The sequence below is a fragment of the Miscanthus floridulus genome, chromosome 19 (assembly GCF_019320115.1).
Source record: "Miscanthus floridulus cultivar M001 chromosome 19, ASM1932011v1, whole genome shotgun sequence".
Lineage (NCBI taxonomy): Eukaryota > Viridiplantae > Streptophyta > Magnoliopsida > Poales > Poaceae > Miscanthus > Miscanthus floridulus.
The window spans coordinates 96,651,080-96,663,351 of NC_089598.1; positions in this window are offsets into that span (position 1 = coordinate 96,651,080).

A 12,272-nucleotide genomic window follows, 5' to 3' on the forward strand; every position below is an offset into this window, starting at 1 on the left:
CCTGGTCAGCCTCCGACCTCCAGGGAGTCAGCATGGACATCATACAACACGAACTGGATATCAACGAAAACATGAGACCAAGAAAGCAGAAACAGAGAAAAATGTCGGAGGACAGAATCCTAGCAGCAAAGGCAGAGGTGCAAAGATTGCTAGATGCAAAAGTGATAAGGGAAGTCAAGTATTTAGAATGGCTTGCAAACATAGTCTTGGTACCAAAGAAAAATGGCAAAATGAGAATGTGCATAGATTTCACAGATCTGAATAAAGCTTGCAAGAAAGACCCTTTCCCATTGCCAAGAATAGATGCCTCCGTCGACAAGGCAGCTAGATGCCAGAGGTTCTCTCTCCTCGACTATTTCTCTGGGTATCACCAAATCTGGATGAAAAAAGAAGACAAAGACAAGACAAGTTTCACCACCCCATTCGGGACATACTGCTACACCAGAATGCCGGAGGGATTCAAGAATGCTGGAGCAACCTTTGGCAGAATGACAAAGGAGGTTTTGGGATCACAGCTAGATAGAAACATCATAGCCTATGTCGACGACATAGTGGTCATGAGCAAGACCAAGGATGATCATGTCTCTGACTTACTGGAGACCTTCGCCAACCTCAGGACAGCTGGCCTCTGCCTCAACCCAGAGAAATGTATATTCGGAGTCACAAAAGGGAAGATGCTCGGTTATATCATAAGCAGCGAAGGCATCAAAGCGAACCCAGACAAAACTAGAGCAATAATGGCAATGGCAGAGCCCAAAAATAAGAAGGAAGTACAAAAGCTAACGGGAAGAATAGCAGCGCTCAACAGATTCATCTCAAAATCAGCAGAACGCAGCCTACCCTTCTTCCAAGCCCTAAGGGGCAGAGACAACTTCGGATGGGGGTCCAAGCAGTCGAAGGCATTTCATAACTTGAAAGAGTATCTGGCAAACTCACTGATGGTCTCCGTCCCAGAATTAGACAGCCACTTATTGCTGTATGTGGTGGCCTCCGACCATGTAGTCAGCGCAGTCTTAGTCCATGAGCTAGAAAAAGAATCAGGCAAAACTCAAAAACCAGTTTATTTCATCTCAAAAGCACTGTCCGGAGCCAAACTAAACTATACAGAGGTAGAAAAAGTTGCCTACGCAGTGCTGATGGCATCAAGAAAACTAAAGCATTACTTCCAAGCCCACGAAATCTCAGTTCCAACATTGCTGCCACTACAAGACTTGCTCAGAAACAAAGAAGTCTCCGGCAGAATAGGCAAATGGGCCATAGAGCTATCACAGTTTGGAATCTCATATGTCCCCAGAACAGCAATCAAATCACAAGCATTAGCTGATTTTGTAGCAGATTGGACACCTCTGACAGAGCCCAAGGTACAACCAACAACTCAAGGCTAGATAGCATTCATGGATGGAGCCTAGGGCCAAGCTGGAGCAGGAGCCTCCGCCGTCCTAACGACACCCTCCGACGTCAGACTAAAATACGCAGCAAGGCTAGAGTTCAAATCAACAAACAACATAGTAGAATATGAAGGCCTGATCTTAGCGCTGAGCAAAGCATAGGCCCTAGGGGCAAAAACATTGATAGTCAAAACAGATTCTCAAGTGGTCACTGGCCAAGTAGAGAAAGAATACATAGCAAGAGAGCCAGAACTCATAAAATACCTATCCGTTGTTAGAAATTTGGAGCAGAGATTCGAGGGTTTCACCCTGAAGCACATCCCAAGATCAGAAAATGCAGAGGCAGATGAATTGGCAAAGGCTGCGGCAAACAACCTGCCACTGCCTCCAAACACTTTTTACCAGATCTTGAAGTCTCCGGCAACTGCGGAGACATCTAAGGCACTAAAACCCATACTACACCTACAAAATGAAGATTGGAGAAAGGTGATAATAGAATTCCTAGAAGGCAAAACCACCGAAGAAGATGAAGCAAAAGCAGCAAGAATATAGGCCAGGGCAAGAAATTACACAATCGTAAATGGCATACTGTACAAGAAAGGAGTAGTCCAGCCTCTCCTCAAATGCATATCGTAGAGCGAAGGCATAGAGTTGCTTCAAGAAATACACTCAAGAATTTGCGGGTCGCACATTGGCTCCAGAGCTTTATCAGCAAAGGCAATAAGGTAAGGCTTTTATTAGCCAACACACATACAAGACGCAGAGCAGACAGTCAGAACATGCAAAGCATGCCAAACATTCTCTCTAGGATAGTCAAAACCATCGTTGGAGACCCAGCTTATACCTCCGATATGGCTGCTGCAAAGATGGGGGATGGACCTGGTCGGCCCATTACCTCCATCCCAAGGAGGAAACAGATTCGCAGTAGTGGTAGTGGAATATTTCACAAGATGGATAGAGGCAAAGCCGCTGGCGAAGATAACCTCAAAAACTATCAGAAAATTCTTCTGGCAGAACATCGTTTGCAGATTCGGTGTACCAAGTATCTTGATAGTAGATAATGGGAAACAATTCGATTCAGAGAACTTCAAAGAATTCTGCAAAAGCATAGGGACAAAATTAGCCTTCGCCTTGGTATACCACCTAAAGTCCAATGGAGCAGTGGAAAGAGCAAACAGAATAGTCTTTTCAGCAATATCAAAAACACTGCTAGGCCTACACAAAGGAAAATGGATAGATGAATTACCTAGAGTTATTTGGTCACACAATACATCCGTCTCAAGAACAACATGATTCACACCATTCAAACTGCTTTATGGAGAAGAGGCCATGATGCTAGAAGAAATAAAGCACGAAAGCCTCCGCATAAAAAATCAGCTGATGTTGCAAGATGAAGAATATACAAAAGAAACAAGAGAAGCCACCAGACTAGAAGCAGTCGACAACATTGTAAAATATCAGTCCCAAACCAAGAAGTGGAGAGACTCTCAGGTGGTAAGGAAAGACATAAAACACGGAGACCTCGTACTCAGGAGAAAACCCAACGCACAACTTGTCGGTAAGTTGCAACTGAAATGGGAAGGCCCTGTTGATGCAAAAGTGGATCTGCAAACACAAAGGGCTAATACCCGAATCGATATCCAAAACGTGCCAGTCGATTTGACCTGCTAATCGACAAGGATGAAGATACGAACACTTTGGTCCTGACAACAGCGATACGCCCGGAAGTCACGGCCAAGAGGTGCTCACGCGGAACTCGAGAATCGCCGAAGGTCGCACTGAAACGATGCAGCTCGCCGAATCAATGAGAACTCGTAAAAAAGGAAAAAATATGCAAATTGACGAAGTCGCCGAAAAGTAAGTAGATGCAAATAGGAGTAAAAATTGGTTTTGATATTGATTGATATATATATTACATTGCCCCTTACTCCATATTTATACCCTGATCTAAAGAGACACAACCAAACACAACTAGGACACCAATCCCATATCTAAGGAAACACGTGACTCTTACATGAATCATACCCTAACAAATATAGAAAAGGAAATCAACTCCTATCTATTTCCCTGTCCGCCTCAATTACGATGGAAATCTCACCGTCCTCCTTCCCATCGGCATACTCCCTATTTCATCGGCAGTAGTCTTCAAGTCTTCCTTCATCGGCATACTCCCTGTTTCATCGGCAGTAGTCTTCAAGCCTCCCTTCATCGGCATACTCCATGTTTCATCGGCAGTAGTCCTCAAGCCTCCCTTCATCGGCATCGACAATAACACCTCCAACCTCATCGGCAACGCCCGAGTCCAAATCAACCTTTCCATCGACCATCACCAGCTATCGGCAACCATCTTTACAAACTGGCTTTCATCGGCTATCAAAGTATTCAATAACTTTCCCCTTGCCGATTAGTCCACTCCGATTATTTTGACACGTGCAAAAAACGGTGTCAACACATGCCCCCCAATTTCGGAGTATAAAACCATTAATGCTCCGAAATTTACTCCAGATAACGCTTGCCTTTGCCCGATTACCGTAACTCATTCTCCAAGCCAAAACTTGATTTGTTATCAAATCCAATCAAATCTAATCTTGATTCACGCACTTCAGTAAATATCGCACAATCGCCAACCACTCTTGCCTTGATTATGGTTAAGATACCGAAACAATAACCCATCGGCAAGATCTTAACATGATAATGCTGCCATTTTCAGAATTAAAATATCATGTATCGATATCCCCTCCAAGTCATGATTACTTGTCATCAACTCATCTGTACAATCCCCTGATTATCGCGCGAACAGTTACCATATCCCTCTGAACCGCCTTGACCTATATGCGCGCGACATAGAGATAAGTCCAAAATACCCTTATTCTGGGCGGCTTATAAATAGATTTCTCCGGAACCCTCATTTTCTACCTTCAGCCTCCAATCCTTGGCATTCTCTCTCTCCGGCGGCGACTCCGACGAACAACCGCGCGACCTCAACCAACAAGAACCCTTCTCCAGCGCTAACTTCAAGTTTCCGGCTCGTACCTCCACCTTCCTCAAGACAATGGCCATCAACTTCGACGTCCCCGCGGTTCGCTCCACTTCCATTACCTTTTACTTTGATCTTTTTGCAAATTCATTCAGTTGGTGATTTTTCCTTTCTTCTGTCTTCTGGATTCCATAACCTTAGGAACTGCGCAACAAATTAGTTATCCCAACCGATCAGCCGCACGTCCAATGCCTTGGACCAATGGGCAACCCAGATCCAACCGATCTGATCAATGCAGAGGTTAACAGAATCCCCTTTAGAGCCCAAAATTTCTCTCTGAATTTGTGGAAAGACACATTCTGATCTTGGCCCAAAACCACCAAAGGGTGGAAAGATTGGTACTTGAGGGTCAATAGATCGATGCAAGTATACTGGGCAGAACGAAGGTTAGACCAATGCATTAGGCTCTCTATTGCCGATATGCAGAAAAATGAATCAATGATAATTGCAGCTGCTTATTTCTGGTCAGACACGACCAATACTTTTATGTTTGGACATGGCCCAGCTACTCCTACCCTTGCCGATATCCACATGCTTACTGGCTTGGACATCTCAACTGCCGATGAAGGCTCCATCTATGGTAGAAAGTCTGAATATAGGGTGAATACCCGCAACATCGGCGGTTGGACAGGATATATTCAAGAATACCAGAAAACCGGGACACTTAGCCAGAGGGAACATGCCACATTCCTGAATATGTGGTTAGAAAAATTTATCTTCTGTGGTCGATCAGTAGGACCAACCAACGCCTTCCTCCCTGCAGCTGAACTTTTGGCTAATGGCGTAAGGTTTCCTCTTGGCCGATACCTTCTGAGCTCCACTTATCATCTTCTTCATCAAGTGTCTCAGAAACTTTTTCTTGGCGAACCCATCGGCAACCTGGGAGGCCCGTGGTGGTTTATCAACATGTGGCTGAATGCCCATATGCACAAATGTTTGCAATGGGACTTTTTTGCTCAACAATTCCCACGAGAAATTGCTGAAGACTGTGCTTGGGGATGATGAATCGGCAACACGCTCACCCCTCAATTTTGGTGAAGCCATAATTGTCCTTCCTGGAACAGAAGCCAACGAAGACCAAATCGGCAGATTCTTTCAAAGCTTCTACAATGGTCTTTCTCGTGATCATAGGGCCTGGGTGCCTTATATTGACGAAGAAAACAGATTCCCCCTTCTTTTCAACTTTGCCGATGACACTCTGAATCAAGATAATGAGCTCATGATGGCTATCATCACTCCCAGGGCAATTCCAGTAAACACATTCGGCAGCGGGAAAAACACCAACATTACATATGAATTTTACAACCCATCGGCAGTATCCCGCCAATTGGCTTTTGGGCAACTGCCAATCAAACTCTGCTTTGCCGATGTGATCAAACCCAGGGAAACAATCACCTGCGGAACAGATTGGAACAAGGTAGTACAACTCTCCCCCGATGCCGATACTACAGATGTTGATATATCCACCTGGACACCAATATCTTTCATCACCGAGTCATATAAGCAATGGTGGCGAGAGTGGAAAGAACAACTGTTCGCAACTTCTGCTCACACATATCGGCACATGATCGACCCTGAATATGCCATCCCTGACGACGCGGTAAGTTTCCTTTAACTCCCTTCTGCTTTTCCCTTCATATATCAGTAACTGATTCTCTTGTAACAGGTTAACAACCCAGCACCATCGGTGAGCAAAAGTGGGAAACCCTTCAATCTCCGGCCTGTTTCCCCAACATCGCCGATTGGCTACAACGCTCCCACCTTAGCCGCTTTGACCCACCAGAAGATTCGTACCAAGACCATCACTTCTAAGTCCAAATTGGCTACATCCAGGGCTACTCCATCGGCCGCTGCTACAACCTTGGTCAAAGCATTTAAGGTAACAACCTTGTTTATTTTCACTTATGCCGATCACAAACTGTATTAACCTTAATCATTAGGGGGTAAGAGCTGCTACTGGATCGTCATCGGCAATTCCGCCGATATCAAGCACCACTTCTTTCGATGAACCTTCAGAGGTAGCTTCTTGACTTTACATTTTATCTGTTAAATATCATATCTTACACTTGTTTTGCAGCAACAATTGGGTACATCGGCAAACGTACCAGATGTCCAAGCTTCACAACCAACAAGTGTCGATGCCCCCCAGCCAATCGTTGCCGATGCCCAAGCAAAGCGCAAAGCTTTAACAGATACTGAAGCACAGCCAAAACGACAAAGGTCTATGCCGATCCCTACATCTGCCCCTAATGTCATCGGTCATCATACCTCAAGAGCCCACCACCGATGAAGTCACAGAGGATATCCCATCGGCAAGCTCAGCCGATCCCCCACACGACATACTCCAGGTTGCTTCCTCCAGTCAAGCACAGGAAATTGCCTTGAAACAGGTAAACCGATCAACCTAGCTGATTTTACAATACTCATACTTACCCCTAACTGATCTCCTTTTCTCTCTCTCAGGAACAAGATTCCCCGAACAGCCTATTTTCCTTTGCCATTGACATTTCTGACGACGATGGAGAGGAAACAAGTTCTTCCCTTGCACTGGGAACAATATCGGCAGAGACTAAATCCAAGTTGGAAACCCTCCTGAACTTGCTACAGCAAGGTACCGCCCAACTGGTAGATGACTCGGACCCCGCAAAGGCAATTTTCAAAACAATTCGTGGCCAGGTCCCTGCCGATGTTGAAGAAGTACTCTTCCCAGCAGCTCACTTAGAAAGCCGCCAACTGCAATATCAACGGGCTGCTCAGCGCATTGCCGATAGAGCAGCTCAAGCTCAACTCAAAGAAGAGATGCTACAACTGAAACAAATCGCTGATGAGAAGCACAAGGGCATCGTCAACTTGCAGACTTCGGGTGCTGCACTTAAGCAGAAAATCTTGGATCTATCAGCAAGGAAGATAGCTCTATTGGCTGAATTGAAAGAAATCGATGCAGCCTTAACTCATGCTCAACAAGAAGAAAGCCAGCTACCCAATGCCGTCAAAGCCCTTCAGCAAGAAAGAGATATCCAAGCTCGCAAAGCTTTAGCCATGAAGAAAAAACTCAAGCCTGTGGAGGGTGCTGCCGATGACGATATCAAAGAAATGGAGGAAGCCGACCAGATTCGCCTGCGTGCGATATTAGCTATCCAATCCTTGTTGAACGTGTAATCTTATTTATTGTATCGGCACTTTATGAGACATTGACATCCTTGCATAATTCTAGCCGATAGTACTGTTATCGGCACTTATACTTTTATGCATCTATCCAGATACTAGGGTAATATTTCTTTAAATATTTTCCATTTAACGCTCTGGGAAACACAACCCCTTCGAGGGTTTCTAAAATATATGCATTACCAGGAACAGACTGATTTATCCGATATGGACCTTCCCAATTAGGAGACCACTTTCCAAACTTTGAACTTTTAGTCCCAATCGGTAAAATCAATTTCCAGACCAGATCTCCATCGGCAAACTCTTTTACTTTCACCTTCTTGTCATACCATCTAGCTACTCTTTTCTTATTTTCTTCGATACTAACTAAAGCCCTTAACCGATGACCCGCCACATCTTCCAACTCATCCTTCATAAGAGTATTATAATCATCGGCTGTCAGCTGATTTTGAGAACAGTATTCGTCTAGAGCCAACCTTAATTTCCCAAGGCAATACTGCATCGTGTCCATATACTAACTGATAAGGCGTTACTTTGGTTGCACCATGACATGACATCCGATATGACCACAAGGCTTCATTTAATACTGTATGCCACCTCCTAGGATTTTCTTCAATTTTGCGCTTAATGAGTTTGATGATCCCTTTGTTAGAAGCCTCAGCTTGACCATTAGCTTGAGCATAATATGGAGAAGAATTTAAAATTTTAATTCCCATACCTACAGCAAACTCATCAAATTCTCCTGATGTAAACATAGTGCCCTGATCGGTAGTGATAGTCTGAGGAATACCAAATCGGTAAACAATATGCTCTTTCACAAAATCAATCATATTGACCGATGTCACCTTTTTTAAAGGAATTGCCTCAACCCACTTTGTGAAATAATCGGTAGCAACCAGAATAAATTTATGTCCTTTACTCGATGGCGGATAAATCTGACCAATGAGATCAATAGCCCATCCCCGGAACGGCCATGGTTTGATTATAGGATTCATAGCCGATGCAGGCGCTCTTTGAATATTACCAAACTTTTGACACCCCTGGCATCCCTTAAAATATTTAAAACAATCTTCAAGAATAGTCGGCCAATAGTACCCATTCCTTCTGATCATCCATTTCATCTTGAAAGCCGATTGATGTGCCCCACATACTCCTTCATGAATTTCACCCATCAAGCTTTTCGATTCATCATTGCTAACACATCTAAGTAAAACTCCATCTATAGTTCGATAATATAATTCATCATCGAGGAGCACATATTTAGGTAGCTTGGAACCTTATACGTCTCTCAACCTTTCTATATGGATCCTTTAAATAATCGACAATCTCCTTCCTCCAGTCATCGGTATCAACTGCCGATGTTAGCACTTCCTGAATAGGCTGATACCCCTGAAGCATGCTGAGCTAGTCGATTAGCTTCCTCATTATGCAATCGAGAGATATGTTCAAGACGAAAATCTCTAAATCCTTTCAACAATTGCAAACATCTTTCATAATACGAAATCAAAGCTTCACTTCGGCATTCATAAATTCCAGCCAATTGATTTATAACTAGCATAGAATCACCAAAGATTTCAACAACATCGGCACGTATCTCCTTTAGCAATTCTAACCCTTTTACCAAGGCTTGGTATTCAGCTTGATTGTTTGTCGCTGTAGCAACAATCGGCAATGAAAACTCATACTTTCTTCCTTGAGGTGAAATTAACACAATGCCGATACCTGCTCCTTCACCACATGTGGACCCATCGAAGAAAAGTGTCCAGGGAGCAATCCCCAGAGAGTCCACTGTATTACAATGCTGAGTGACAAAATCAGCCATCACTTGCCCTTTAACTGCCTTAGTTGATTTGTAGCGTAGTTCAAATTCTGATAATGCTAAAATCCATTTGCCGATTCTACCACTTAATATCGGCATCGACAGCATATACTTGACCACATTGTCTTTGCATATAACCGTACATTCGGCAGATAACAAATAATGCCTTAATTTGACACAAGAAAAGTATAAACACAGACACAATTTTTCGATGGCCGAATACCTCGTCTCAGCATCCACTAATCTTCTGCTCAAATAATAAATAACACGTTCTTTCCCTTCAAATTCTTGAATAAGAGCTGAACCGATAACTGTATCATCAGCTGACAAATATAACCTGAAAGGCTTCCCATGTTGAGGTGGAACTAGCACTGGAGGATTTGATAAATATTTCTTAATTTCATCAAGGGCTAATTGCTGTTCAACTCCCCATACAAATTCCTGATCAGCTTTCAATTTAAGTAGTGGGCTGAAAGCCTTGATCTTACCCGACAGATTAGATATGAATCTTCTAATGAAATTAATCTTACCGATCAAAGATTGCAATTCAGTCTTATTGGCAGGAGCAATCACCTTGTTAATTGCATCAATAGACTTCCTACTGATTTCAATGCCCCGCTGATGCACCATAAAACCCAAGAATTGTCCTGCCGATACACCGAATGCACATTTATTAGGATTCATCTTCAATCCATGCTTCCTTGTGCACTCCAGTATCTTTCGCAGATCGGCTAAATGTGCTGTGATATCTCCAGACTTAATCACTACATCATCAATGTAGATCTCCACTAATGTGCCGATGTACTCATGAAAAATAAAGTTCATAGCCCTTTGATAAGTAGCACCGGCATTTTTCAAACCAAACGTCATGACTATCCACTCGAACAACCCCACATGACCTGGACATCTGAAAGCAGTCTTGGGAATATCTTCCTCAGCCATGAATATTTGATTGTAACCTGCATTACCATCCATGAAGCTGATAATTTGATGTCCAGCCGCAGCATCAATCAACAAATCAGCAATCGGCATTGGATAGCCATCCATCGGTGTGGCTTTGTTGAGATTCCTGAAATCAATACAGACACGAAGTTTTCCATTTTTCTTATAAACAGGAACCACATTAGAGATCCACTCTGCGTATCGACATTGCCGAATAAACTTTGCTTCAATTAATTTAGTTATTTCGGCCTTAATGTCAGGAAGTACATTAGGGTTGCATCGGCGCGCTAGCTGCTGATGTGGCCGAAATCCAGATTTGATAGGTAACCGATGTTCAACTATCGATCGGTCTAATCCAGGCATCTCAGTATAATCCCAAGCAAAACAATCTTTATACTCTTTTAACAAATCTGTTATTCGCTGCTTACACTTGGAATCTAACTTAGCACTAATAAAAGTAGGTCTTGACCTATCACCATCACCGATATCTACTTCTACTAAATCATCTGCCGATGTGAACCCTTGACCTAATTTTCCATCATCGGCAAACCTATCCATTAAAACTCCTCTTCAGAACCGACTGCTTGGATCGGTGGAATTTCATAATCAGCAACTCTAAGGAACTCTTTTTCCCAAGCTTCTCCTGATATGCATTTAGTTCGCTCATAAGTATCTGATTCTGCCGATGCGATGATATAAGAAGAATCACCAGGGACGACCTCAATCTTATCCCCAATCCACTGTACGAGGCATTGATGCATTGTAGAAGGAACACAACAATTAGCATGAATCCAATCCCTCCCTAGAAGCAGATTATATGCACCCTTGCCGTTGATAACAAAGAACATCGTTGGCAAGGTTTTGCTGCCGATGGTCAATTCAACGCACACTGCCCCTTTAGCCGGTGACACATTGCCTTCAAAATCTTTCAACATCATATCGGTTTTGGTCAAGTCTTGATCTCCCTTACCAAGTTTCTGATACATCACGTAAGGCATAATATTAATCGCAGCCCCTCCATCAATAAGTACCTTAGACACAGGCTGCCCATCAACTCTGCCCTTCACAAATAAAGCCTTAAGATGCTGTCTCTCGTCATCGGTAGGTTTCTCAAAAACAGCCATCATTGGATCTAGTGTTAACTGAGCTACTTGATCAGAGAGAACAACTTCTTCCTCATTATCAGATAGTGCCAAAAACTCCATCGGCAACATGAATACCATATTAACATCTGCCGATGGACCCTTATTTTTGTGTTTTACCTGCCACTGCTGATGACCAGGCCTTTCATTGGAGGAATTTTCCTCTTGGTATAAATCCTCCTGACGCTCACGTTGCATCCTCCTTCTCTGCGTCTTTGTCAGACCCTCTGGGCACCATCGAGGAAACTTGGTTTTCCAAACCGGCTGATAACAAGTCCTAGTTGGTTCTACACGACGTATATTAGGGTCCCTGTAGAATATTTCCTCATCGGGAACTCTTGCGTTTGCCATCTCCTCAAGCTCCTCTTGATTCCTTGGAAAATATCCAGCGCGTTTACCAAGCCTCTCATGTACACTAAGTCTGCCCCCCAGCCGATCATGCACTGATGCTCTGCCTCTGATCGGCTCATTGATAGACAAACCCTGATTACCAAGTTGAAACCTCCTTTCTGAGCGATTGACTCCGTAATAACCATTACACTCAGGGCAATTTTCAACAGTTGGCAATTTAATACCTTCTTCCCAGCAATGGATGAAAAACGGACATCTCCAATGATCTTTATGTCGATTCCATTCTTCCTGACGTCTCATTTCTTGCTGTTGTCGATATCGGTCATTATGTTGACGCCAACCCTCCTGCTGCCTTCGATGAGTAATCACAATGCCAGGTCGAGGAGGATTTTTGGAACTACTGCTTTCTCCTAGCAAACCCTTACTCT